The 13816-nt window shown below is 37.6% G+C and overlaps 1 pseudogene; it reads left to right on the top strand.

Annotated features, from left to right (window-relative positions):
* Positions 1 to 1838: 1838 nt before the first annotated feature.
* Positions 1839 to 12920, top strand: LOC137996640 (nuclear receptor subfamily 2 group E member 1-like; annotated as a pseudogene).
* The last annotated feature ends 896 nt before the right edge of the window (positions 12921 to 13816 follow it).

The raw sequence follows: 13816 nt of genomic DNA on the forward strand, positions 1-13816 counted from the left end.
GCCGAAATAAATGAGGAGTTGAATTTGTCGTCGCCTCAAAGCCCTCATTTAAAAAATAAGAAGCACTGTGTTTTCCTTGGAAATGACTTCCTCTTCTTACTGCCGGTATGAGATATATCATAAAACTTAAATAATGGCTGACCCTATTTTTTAAAAACCTTTAAAAGAATAATCAATTGTACAAAGTACAAATACCGGCTATATAAAATCAAGGATGCAATTCTGCTCATGTTTTCTAATGCAAGGAACCCGTAACCGATGTAATGTCTAAGATCAGTGTCGGTTGGGGGAAAATGGTTCAGCGAATCTATGCTGACTACGTGCATCATTTTCAGTTATTGAGGATATATAAAAATCGTCGTTGTAGAGTATTAAATTGTTTGTTTTAGAGGCATAGCGGGTATGAAGTGGTGAATTTCACACAATGGCAAAAGTTGAAAGACTTTTTCTCAAAAGTTAGTAATTTTCAACCTTGTTGATTACAAAATAAACCAAAATTCTAAACAAAACATTCCATATCGAGGAACAACTGAATGCATTTGATCATATTTTGTCATTTATTTGTGTAATTGTCCTTCAAATTTAAGGCCCTCTTTCTAAATTTGCTTGCCGTCTGCTTAACTGATAATTAGAACCACGCGCTGTATTATTTCCAATCGCTAATTGCTCTGAACTTGACAACGGGAAAACTATAAACGATTTAATTTAGGATAAAATACTTTCACCAAGGAAGGAAAAATGTTAAATTTATGGTCCGGCCGGCCCTGGAGCAAATCGCTGAGAGTTTAAAATCAATTCACTTTAAGCAGAGAAACAAATGGACTTTTAAACAGTATTTAAATGGCTTTTCTCTTAGAAGCGACTTGTGAAATAGAGGTATTATAAAAGTCGATTTATTTTTCCTTCTGACTATTATAATACATTAGCCAGGTGCATTAGAAAGGAACCACAGGCAGCTGACATGAGAGATTTTTTTTGTTTTCTTGGCAGCTGGGCGGAATGGAAAAGAATAGTAGGAATAAGAAGCCGTTAATCTGCAACCATCAACCAGTCATTTTCTATTGTTTGTATACCCACGTGTCACCTACATCCCTGCTACGAACGTGATTGGCTTGTTAAAGCGAACACTCGTGCGCCTTTACAATTTGTTGATTCCTCCTGATTCTAGATGACAGGTAACACTAAGTGTTGTGCCTTCTACGTAGACTAACGCAGTCAAAGATTTGTGATCAACGACACCTCTCTACGAAATCCAATGCCACCGCAGCACTGTCGAAAAAGCTGATAATGACATAAGAAAGGATTCGGGCCGGTCTTTAATTTAATACTCAATTTAAATGATTTAAAAGCGATATTCTGGAGAAATTTTTTTTGATAATTCACATTGTGTATTCATGTATTAAATATTTTATTAACGCATCAAACAATGTTTTGAAAGTCATCTCGAAGTTAAGTGTACAAACAAACGAGGGAACTTTCTCATACAAAGTTGTATTATGCCAGGGATATCGAGGATGAAGTTTAGAAAGTCCTCGTTACGAAAGAATTTTTTATTCCGCTCTTAAAATAAATGAGTGCCGCTTATTTGTACGATTTTTTTCGACCTGTCTCGTTAATTGCCGAATAACAATGGCTATAATTGATTTGGCGAATGAAACGCCTGAATAAAACTGTTTGTTATTTCTATAGGAATGGAAAAGGAAACAGCAATGGCTCTACCCCGACCAATCAGCTTTTAGCTCTATCTAAGGCTTCCTGATATTTGCTATTAAGTCAGCCTTTCGGAGTAAGATGCAAGGTCCTACTAAAACATTGTCTTCTCGCGCAATACAAAAAGCTTCAAATCTGATGTGGAAGTACTGCGTAACAGATTTTTCATCCAACATGAACTCCGATCATCAATTAGGCGACTTGGATTTTGACAAGAACGACAAGTCGAAACCCAACGGTATGTCTCGTTCCAAAATTTAAGACCCAGCTGTTAGGACTTACCTAAGTAAGTTGTCCTCTTTCAAAGCTTCTTGGAATTTACCCTTCTTTTTCTCTAACATATATTCTACAAAGGTCGTCTTCTGGATATTCCTTGTAAAGTCTGCGGAGATCGCTCTTCTGGCAAACATTACGGAATTTACGCGTGTGATGGCTGCAGTGGATTTTTCAAGAGGAGTATTCGCAGAAATCGTTCCTACACTTGCAGAGCTACGAACGGAAAAGGAAACTGCCCCGTAGATAAAATCCATAGAAACCAATGCCGATCGTGTCGCTTGAAGAAGTGCTTTGAAGTCACCATGAACAAAGATGGTAAAGGATAAATTTTTCATTCTTAATTTTTCGGGCGCACTGTAATGGAATCATACCCAAGACCTTTACATGATTTTTAGCTGTCGGCGCGATAGCTTTATTTAGTAATAGCGCAAACACAGGCAACTTTCTATCAAAAGTATTTTAAAATCAACAACACATTTTAATGCTTTTATTGACATTTCACTTATTAACACCCCTATAAAACAACCTGGAAAACTGTTGAACGCCTGAACGTTAATCTGATTTTCTGAACAAGAAATACATCTAAGTTATCTAACAATTCTTGTAAAATCCGACCAACACAGGATTACTTGTTGTTGCTTGATAAGGCGATAATTTCTCGTACCTCTCTCAACGCAGGCGTTTCTTTTACCAAAAATGGTTATGCGACGGGCAATTTTTATTCCAAGATTTTCTAAATTATTTTGGAAAAATAAACCATAGACTTGTGTATATCTCGAGCTATTAACCGAAAAACAGGAACGCTTTCTTTTGGGTGGTCAGCTTTTGTTACTTGGATTCGTCCGCATCCAGATAAAATTAATTTATGTCGCAGTTGATTATTTTGTAATGGGCCGTTTGTTTCTTTGAATTTGAGCAAACGTTAAATGAAATTATACTAAAAGGCTTTTCCAATATTGAACTTAAAAAAGTGACTGATTTTAACACCAGATTTTAAAGTCTTTTGCTTGGTTTCCTTTGCTTTGGAACAGAAGTCATTTAAAAGTCATTATCCTGTCGAGTATTATTCAGAAACTTACCATCATCATACCAATTTATTTTTTTAACTAGCAAAGTTCTTTTTTCGCTTTTTTCTTCATCGATCTCCCTCCACAACTTCTTTTTCGGTAGCTTGATTTTAAATGCCGCCATTTTATCCAATCGAATCATGACTTTTTTTGAAAACCTCACCACCGCGAGCTAAGCCGGAAGGTCCACAGATTATTGCAAGTCTGAATAAATTGAAAAGAATTTCAAAAGTCTGCACGGTTGATGCACTTAATCAATTATATTTATTTGTATGTACGATTTAAACTAGATTCAGAACAAAAATTAAGACAAACAATAGAGAAATATCTGAGAATTTAAGCATTTTTTTATCACAAACCAGTCACATTTTTCGCAAGGACAGTCTGTTTTGCTCGTGGAATACTTTTTACTTCGAAAACAGTGACAAAGGTCTGTATTTTACTCTAATATATGTATGTTTTTAATATCCGTTTGCTCTCTCCTTGATCCTTAGGATGATCATGAAGATCTTGGCTAATGCTTGCGTAGAATAAAATTGTTCTGTTTTTCTTAACACTCGTTGAAAAGCAGAACAGAGAGAATTTCCTGTATTCGCCGGATAAACGATGTAATAGGTTTGAACAAGTTCATTAACCGGCGGAATTAAAAAAATGCTTGTAATTAGGGCTAAAAGGCCTCAGGAAATCACTCGCCTTTCGGCTTATGAACTTCTCTTCACAAAGCTCGACGATAAAACGAAAGCTTTTTTTCGGGCGTATTCAATAAATTTGCTTTTAAGCAATGAGTTCACCTGGCTTTAAAACGGCTTAGTATTAACAACTATTACAATGCCTCGATTCAGAATACCCGGGCACTTCTAAGCCGTTCAGATTGTGAAACAAATGTATGCTATATTCTCTAAATTAAGATCAATAGTATTTTAAGTCTTCTTTATTCGTAATAAAGCGACAAGTCCTACTACCGGAAAACAGGGGTTCTTCAAATCCGTTGCATCAGACACAGGTAGACTGTCGTATATTCAGTATTTGAAAAGGACATTTCATCAACGTCTTCGTTTTTTTTAACGGAAATTTCCAAGTAAACTGTATATGTATGGCAAGAGTTTTCAAGTGGATTTTTTTTGAAGATTTAAAAGAATATGGTATTTGTAGTTAAAAAAAAAGATATGGATGACGTATATATGAATTGCGGATTCAGCAACACTCACAGAGGTCCTCGTTGCCGCGGTGGAATTAATATCAATTCCCAATATGGGGCCGGCCGATATTAGAAAAAATTGGTTTTAATCAAGTTTATTGAAGTCGTTTAATCTTTTTAAACAACTTCAAACAAGTTTATTCGAGCTGGAGTTGAATATAGAGAGCGGCAGCCTATGTCTTATATATCTAAACGTCGTAAAAAAATCGATTTATTTTCGTTATAGTTAAATTATCTTCCAGAAAATTTAAACACGCGATGAAAAACAAATAAGAAAACAAAGGAATAAAATTTGAAAAAAATTCAGGCGATTTAGGAAAGCCATCAACGAATCACCATTTTATCTGGCTTTTACTTTTTCTCTCGCTAGTCGCTATACAAAATAAAATTCAACGCGTTTTTCATAAACAAGCAACGAAACTTCGTAATTGTAGAGATATTGACCCCTTACGGGCGATAAGAGGACTGAGAGATAAGATTTTGCTCTGTTGCTTGTTGAGAAACAAAACAAACCGGTGTTATGGGAAAAGTGCATTTCTCATTGGTATTGACGAAGAAATAATTTGATTGGTCTTCCGACATTTCAAGGCACTGTCGAAGGAAAATACCTAAGCTATTTATAAGAGATGAATTATAATCGGCAGCGTTGCCTGGAGAAAAGAAAATTCTGTCGTTTCATTTTCGAAAACCTGGAGTTGCTTTGCGACAATATCCATCATGGCCAAATATGTGTCCGTGCCGACAGTTAGTGTGTATTCCATAAAAATCGCTTCACATTACTGAGCTAAACGAATGTATTTCAGTTTAATTTTTAATTTGGTTTTCTTTGTTTCATGTCTAAGTTTCATTTGGTGACCTCCTATGGTGTTTTTCGGAAAATTTCTTGTCTCAAACGAATGATAATTCGCCGCACGTTACCGAAAATTTTGAGCCGTGCAAACTGATAATACACCAGCCGATGACTCAGTTAAGAAATGTGGCTCAACTCGTGAAATTTCTTCCCCTGTAAAAATGAAGATTGCGAACTGCTCAAGACTGTGGCTTACAAACAAGATCAAAAAGTTAAGAGACATCGATGCTAAAGAGCTAGAAAAGCAATACAGTTTGGCTTAGTCGTCGTTTGTTTCCGGTCGGAGATCATCGTGCGCGCATCCATTTCGTTCGCAATGTTAACACTGCACTCTAAACATTGGTCTAGGTTTTTTAAAATCTAAAACAAGTAACTCGAAAATTTTTTTGTAGCATCTGTAGAAAGACAGAGTCATCGGACAATCTTAAATTTAGTGGCAATAGTTACCTAAATGCGATTGAAAAGATAGAAAGTCTTTAAGACGATGTTACTATTATTTACCATAATAGTCCGCTATTTTAGGGATGTGATAATGCAAACAAACGTTTCCATAACTTATGTTTGGAGATAGAGAGATTTTATTATCCTAGCTTCTCAGATAATAGTGAGTTATAAATCTGGTTTTCACGCCATCGGCTAGGCTGAACAAGAGTTGAAGATGACAAATGTTCCAGTTTATCTTCTATTTTTGCTGAGCTGATCGATAACATCACTAAAGAAACAAACCTGAAAACAAATATCACTAAGAAACGAAGTCTTTAGACGTTGAAAAAGAAGCTTAACGATTTTGTGGCATACATGAACGCAATAAACGTACTGGCAGAATCCGCGAAAGGAGAAATTCACCTTTTAAATATTTAATTCCTTATGTTTTTTCCGATGGTAGTATTCCAAGGCGCCTGATAAAGACAGATAACAAGTGTATGTGGTGTGCCTAAAAAAATCAGTGATGCGAGTTCCGCGTCATATTTCCTCAGTGAAGAGTTTCCAAATTTCTACTAATGTTAGATCAGACTTAATTAAAAAGAAACTCTTACCTGGTTACCTGAAATGGTACCAAATTATGTATTCTCGATTTGAGCTTTTCAAATTTCCTTAATTTTTGTGATATATAATTTCAGGTTGACGTTAAAATAACTTTGCTTTTGTGTTCTCTGTTAAGTTTATTTAGCCAAGTTTGCGAAAATGTCTCATCTGCTAATTCTGTTTCTGGTTTTCCCTGCTTCTCATTTCACTGAAAAGTCTTTTGTTTTGTTTGTCTCATTTCCCGTCATTTTCAAAACAGTTATCCTGCAGCAAAAGTCCTGCTGCATCAGCAAATATTAGTTTTCGTATTCCAGCGAATAAAAAGGTGTTTTTGTCCGTTTGGGGCATAAAAAATCCAGGTTCTAGAAGAGTAGCTGAGTAGCTTGTTTTGGGTGAAAAACGTTGAGTCGATTTCCGTGCTTCTAAAAACGACATTTCAAAAACCCCTCTTTATATCAAAAATAAGTTCTTTTATAGCACAGTATCATGAGATGCAGTGGTCTTAACACGAAATAGGTGATAATTAAAGTAACAGTTTTAAAGATTTAGCGGTAGGGAGTCATGGAAGATGAATATTTAATTTTGTTTAAGTATTTTGCAATACACTGAATTCCACACAAGCCGAAATTCAAACCATGTCAAATTCAAAACAATTAAAAAACACCTGTGTTTTCATTGAACAGAGGTACTTGAAAAGAAAATGCTTATGTGTTACGTCCCTTAGCAAGATATCATTTTGTCAAAAGCTCTTTGGGCTAGAAAGCCACAAAACCACACGATAAATCACTCTCCTTTTGCAACATGTCATTGTGAAGAGTTTTAACGACGTCTCGTTTTTTTTTTTCCTCTCCTCGAAAGCACATTCCTGATAATTTTTAAAGAAGATTAGGAAGCAGACTTGTATTCACGGAAACTTAAGATTTTGCATTCGCCCGGGAGTCGGAAAAGAATTTTTGAAGGACATTTAAGAGTTCCGCCCAAAGATAACTCACCAACTCATCGTCGGGCTGGTATGCTACAACCCAGGTTATCAAATTTTACACAAGCAAAGCAAATTACTTCAAATTTTCGAGCATTGTCCGCTTCTCCTGATTATCGCATTTAATTTATCAGTTCTCGTGATGATATGACCTTGCTAATTGACCAAAATTAATATTTCACGATAATTTTAAGGGCACGTGGAAGAGATTCAAAGGGATGATAAAGACCATTTGATAACAGTCGATAATACACGCCGAGTTTGGCTCGTGCCGATAACGTTGATTCGTGCATGAATAAGCCTTCGCGGAATTCGTTGATTCATTGGTTTCAAAACTAGCTCAAACGACTTGACGCTGTCAGTTTACTTGATTCGCTAAACAACGACAGAAAATGTCTGCTGGGGTTTTTCTCACACAGAGAAAATGCAGAGTTTTTTGTTCTTAATAAAGTGTCGAAGGTAATTTCAAGATTGTTTTGGCTTTCATTTTGCTGTGCTTGGTGATTGGTTTAGAAATCTAGCCACTTTAATTTCTCAGCCAATCAGAGCCATTCGGAGCGTTTCCCGCGCTTTGCATCGGCTCCTTTTCATTGTGTGCGTCCTTTCTGATTGAGCAAAGAAATCTCTTTGGTTTAAGGAGTGAAAAGCATTACGTTTTTGTGGAATACACATCACACAGCACACATCACGCATCACACCGCAGTTTTTGCATTTTATACGGCTACTCCAAATGTGTTAATAAGTTTCTTGATATTAAATTATATTTAAGAATAGCCTCATAAAATTATCTCTAAAAGTGACCTGAAATTTTTCAGACATTCACTTTAAGGATGACTACCACTAATCTTATAGTGATAGCTGCTTTAAACTAGGTAGAGTGCATATTCAACTTAGGTAAAATGAGGATCACCAATTTAACCTGTAACAGGAGCCTCCTGCCTGTAGGTAAAAACGGATTCAACCTGAGCTCGGACTTGACCGACAACATCTTTCCAAGACAATTGCTTTTAAAAATTGATTGTCTTGATAAATGCGAGGATCACTTCAATCTTGGTGGTCACTCTCATCCAGGCTAGCTTCCTCTTTAATGAAAAATGTCCAATTTCTGATCTGAACTCACTTAGTAAACAGGGTAAATTATTTCTGGTCAAAGCGGAAACAAATATTGAGTGTGTGAACATAACTATGCAATATTCACAGCTGTCCAACATGAACGCGGGCCCCGCAGCTCTACTCTCCGGAAACAAAAGATGCTAAAGGAGGCGCAAGAGAGGATGGAGATCGCTACAACCACGCATGTCCAGCACAATCCAAGTGGTTTCATTAACACGTTGCTAGCAGCCGAGAACTGCATGGAGGGCTGTCAACTGCCGGCAAGCGATTTCGATCTTGGTCTGGATTTTAAGCCCATCAGATTTCAGTCCGATTTTTCAGTGTCAGTGTACTACTCCAACCCCGAAGCTGTATGTGAAGCCGCTGCTAAGCTGTTATTCATGTCTGTTAAATGGGCTAGAAACATCCCATCATTCATGAGCCTGCCTTTCAGAGACCAGGTCGGTACAGTTTCAAGTGCTAACCGCCGCTTATGTATCAGTTCAAATCGCATTTTACATGAAGTACAGCTACACTGATTACATACGCTCAGCATACACAGCCTATCATTTATTTATTTATTTATTTATTTCCCCACATAAAAATAAATTAGGAGAAATGGAAATAAATACGTTTCAATTCAGTATTTAAATCACTAATTCCTTGAGTCAACTCTCTCCCGAGTCAATAGGCCATTTTCGAAATATCAAATATTCAGCTTGATAGTGAGGCGGTGAGGACAAAAAAACAATAGATACACGTTGGAATGAATTTTAAAAATATTTGTATATCATCCACTTTTCTTTGTCTTTTTTCATCTAAACCTCTCTTTCAAGCTGAATTTTAATGCATCGAAAAAAGTCTATTTATTTTTAGGAACAGGTTTTTCCCGCCAAAAGTGTCATATTCCCTTGACGCTGAGATAGCTTTGTTTGATTGGCTTTTACAACAGTGAGCGTGTTGAATGTGCCAAGGGAGACGTTCTATAAATAACCTACCAGAAAAAGGGTTGAGGCCAAGTATGGGAAGGAGAGGATCCCCTTGATGAACTCCTGTTAAAACTAAATGATGAACAATATATTTGCAAGTCAATTTTAGAGTAATATTATAATACAAAATTATGACATACAGCACATTAATGTCGTTTATCTGTGTTTTAATATTACAATCTTGTTAACTGCTCTTCGTTGGAAGAAAGGTTACCGACAATGTTTTCAAATTCTGAAACTGTACTCAATTTCATGCTTATATATTTTGCTTGGGTCCCAAACGTGCAATGGGAATTTATATCATCGCAGACGGCTAAGCAACGTAAAGTGGCTTACAACAGCTTTCCGGATGTGTTAGTCACTGCAATCGATGTAAAATGTAATTTTACCCAAAAAATAAATGTAAATCAGGGAAAAAATGTTGAATATCGTGACCGAGCTTCAGGAGGGGGGACTGGAAACTAGACATTTCAAAGGCTTTTTTCTCTCCAAAGTCCCCTTTCCCGTGTCTCTGACCGATTTCCGTAAAAAGGTGGAAACCGGCATGGATTTGACCCTGTGAAGGGTCGAATCCATCCCTCTTAACCTTGCATAAGGCCGGGGCCTCTGAAATTTGAATTGACCAATCAGCATTGAGCGGGCAGGAAAAACGTTACTGTCCTTTATACGTCACAGCAATTGTGTGCTTTCTGATTTGTTAGATGCAAAATACGGAAAAATTGAAGTTGATGTTCGATATCGACATTCAGTTCTATCGATCTTCTCTTTCACTAATCTATATACATGGATTTTAGATTATACTACAACAGCTTACGGTGAATATTTGCAATAACATGGATTGGATCAATAGCGCGGATTAAAAATTTTATTCAAGGTGGACTGAGATAGTTACGGACTTATTCGGCGGAGGAAGACTTCGCCGACAGGACTCGTAATGTTTGGTAATGTTTATACAAATTACCGCTACAAGAGAATGAATGTTCACACGAAAGGCATTTAAATCGGGGAACTTTTCTCTCTGGAGACCGCATCAATAACCCACAAGGGATTTAAAAAACTAAAAACTACAACAGATACAGTAGTAACAAATAAAAAATTTAAAACATTCTTGGGTTTTAAGCCTTAAGTTTGGTACCAAAACCGGGTCACCCGCGTCCGGCAACTCGCTGGCTTGTTTTCACCAGGCAAGATTTTAGCTGTGAAATTATACACTAAATAGCTAGCTCTTCTTAGAAATTTACCCAGAAATCTATTGCTTAGTATTAGATAGGTCAAGACGATTTTAATGTTGCCTTTATATTTGTTCAACTTGGGAAAAAAAAATGAGAAAAAATTCCCCTGATCGGTTCGTTTCGAGTGGCGTTTCTTGCAGCTAAACAAAAAACGTCATTTAGGCACACATGAAACGTACCACTTACGGAGAACAGTCTCTTTTTACTGCCGCGTGTACTGCGGGAGCAACCGCCGTATTCAAGGAAGCAGTTGAAAACGCGACTGTGCTGCACTTACTACTGAGCTATCAGGGCAGCCTGGAATTTTCTACGCTTACTTTGCGTAGCCGACTGTGATGATCCTGAGCTCGCAACTTTCATTTTATTTAAATTCTGCACTTCAAATATATGCCGTTTCACATTATTCTAAATGTAATTGTAAATAGCCAACTGGTTGGCCTCCGGCCAGATGGGATTCTTAAGGACGGTGCCTACTATTGTATTGTTGTTGCGCATACGTTCTGCGCATCTCGAGATAATCGGATTTCCTATCGGTGATGCTTACTAATACAGGGATATTTTTGCGCGGTTTAAACTATCCGGATAAAGTAGATCTTAGTAAGTAGTCTTGGTAGCCAAAAAGAAAATGGGGGGTAACATGCAGTTTTGAGAGATAATTAAGCTTCAATTTGAGAAAGAACGCCATATATTGCTTTGTATTTTTAAGCTTTTTACAAATATTATTCATGAATTATCTTTGAAAGATGCGTGGTTACCCCCAATTTTCTTTTTGGATTTCAATCACACTTGTTAAGACCACATTCCCTGCATAATCACACATTGGGACAAAAGTATCTTTAATTAGTAGGCACCTTCCTCAACAATTGTTGTTGTTGTGTTCTGTCACTTCGTTGATTGTGTTTCATTGGCCCTGAAAAGCCCCTATGGAGTGGTCAAATAAGTATGTAGTTTTGTATTTTTACTCTAAATTCATTTTGCAGGTTTGGGGCTTTTCTCGTTCCCATATTCCAACGTTTCTCTCCTCTAACCCGGCGGGGCCTTCGCCAAGAAAGAGAAAACGAAGGGCTCTGGAGACATGTGAAATTCAAAATTTTTTATTGTTTAGCTTTCGAACTTTATAAAATTCTTGAACCGGAAATAAAAATTGCTTCATTTGGCGCGGCCGGTCAGCAAATACATACAGAGTTAGACTACGGTATTACTTATTGGCGTCTTTCTGTTCGACAACAAGGGACACATTCTCTAAGCCGTTACATAGAGATTGTTCGATAGGGTACGCTTTTTTGAGCGATTGCATATATTAGTACTATTGACGACGATATATGAATTCTGGAAGCGCATGGGACTATAAAATGTCTCCTGAGGAGCCCTTCGTTTCGGTGGTCTGAAGGCCCAGCCGGCTTTCAGAAAAAAGATGGGATTATGGGAACGGAGTGGTTTGGAACAAAAGCAAATTGTAATTGTTTTTTGGGTGATTCTATTATAAGTTATTTTTTTTAAAATAAACAGGTCATTTAACTGGAAGAGGGATGGCGGGAATTGTTTTGTATAGGGCGCGAGTCAGTGGTCAATGCCTTGGGAAATCGCGCCAATCCTGTGCAGCAGCGGGGAATGCAAGTAGACACCACTCCACCAGAGACAACTTGTAGATGTCATGGCGACGGTGCGTTTGCTCCAAGAAACAGTCACAAATTCAAAGCAGCCAATGTTGACTCGACTGAATACGCATGTCTGAAGGCGATAGTGTTGTTTAAGCCAAAGTGAGTAAAGGTTATTGATTTAATATGGCAGTTCCGTGTATTGACTGAGTACTTTAAGAATGCACTGAAATTCCATTTGTGTCGACATTGATTAGGTTTCATGCTAAAGCCCTTGGATTTGAGGCTCATTTAGCACATTCTGTGCTTAAGGAGGCATCCTCAAAACGGTACTGTCATACTGAAACAGAAAAGTATTTCGAAGGATTCTATCGTTAAGACCCTTGTTGTTCGCCGATCGTCTTTTTCTCCCCTATCTGGTCTTAACTGGCACAATATTTGACTCTACACAACGCGATACGACCTAAAATGCTAACTTAATCTTTTAAAGAGCTTTTTCTCTCGTGTGATCAGCCAGGGTCTTTTTCGCCTCCTGCTATTGGATTCTTGTTCGAAAGTCTGGGAAACCAATATGCCTCTATTTCTGTACAGGCTTTAGGATTCCAGCCTCGCCTTCGTAAGTTCAATGATGCACATCGTCAAATTAATATCCTTTTAATTTACAGCAGCGTGCGGGCTCAAGGATCCTGAACAAGGAATCAACTCAGGACCAGGCCCAACTGATGCTCGGAGAATACGTTCGTGCCCAATGCCCCGCTCAACTAGCACGGTTCGGTCGCCTCTTACTGCTTCTTCCTGCCTTACGAAGAATAAGCACAAAGACATTGAGGAGCTTTTCTTCAAGAAGACAATCGGAACTGTCCGATCGAGAGACTTCTGAACGACATGTTTAAAAACGAGTGATACAGTAATGAAAATAATGAAAAACCAAAGACCCTCTAATTTTATTGGATTGCCCAAGTAATTAAACATATGGTTGTACATATAAAGAAAATACGTTCAATGAAGCATTTAAATTATTTTGAATTATAAAAATATAAGCCAGGTTGATCACTTCTTTGGTTTGGTTGACACATTTACCATTTTCAACGCACTTTTCACTTTTTAATTTTTGTAATAGATTAGTGCTTATAATTTGGTATCTTGTGTAATCTTACTTTGCTTATATCTTATCTCATCTTATATCTCCTTAGCCTCAGTATAGTGTCATCTCACTCCAAATTTAAAACATCTTATACATTAAGTAGTGTCTATCTTATCTATCTCTTATCTTATCTATCTTATCTCATCATCTTATCTTAGTTGTCTGTTTACGTAACTTATCTTATCTAGCATTGTCTTTGATCTTATCCTGTCCAATCTCTTACCAAGAATTGTCCTTCTTTTTAAGCAATCATGAAACATGGGACTTGAAATGGCTTCAGTCTGTGTCCAGACTCCTCACAACCTTTGGTTAGTTCGAATAAAGGGATTCTAAGTAATCGGCCTTGTTTTGCGTGGAAAAACCCTCGAATTTTTCAATGTCGCATGGGAACTGGCAGCCGATTAAAAAAAGTGTTGCATTTCACCGTTTCACTTGTCTCCCCAGGCACCGACCGCTGCCCAAACGATCTGAGGGCTCTTTGTACACGATTGGTTGTGACTAAGGCCCCGAGAAATCACCTTAGCCCTGGGGCCGGTTGCTCGAAGCCTATAGGACCCGGGGCCCCGGCCCCGGCCCCGGCCCCGGTCAAAAACATTAAGGAACTTACAGAAGGTATGAAAGTTCTTAAGGAACTGTAGAATGCTACAGTGACAGT

Source organism: Montipora foliosa, chromosome 3 (genome assembly GCF_036669935.1).
Source record: "Montipora foliosa isolate CH-2021 chromosome 3, ASM3666993v2, whole genome shotgun sequence".
Taxonomy (NCBI): domain Eukaryota; kingdom Metazoa; phylum Cnidaria; class Anthozoa; order Scleractinia; family Acroporidae; genus Montipora; species Montipora foliosa.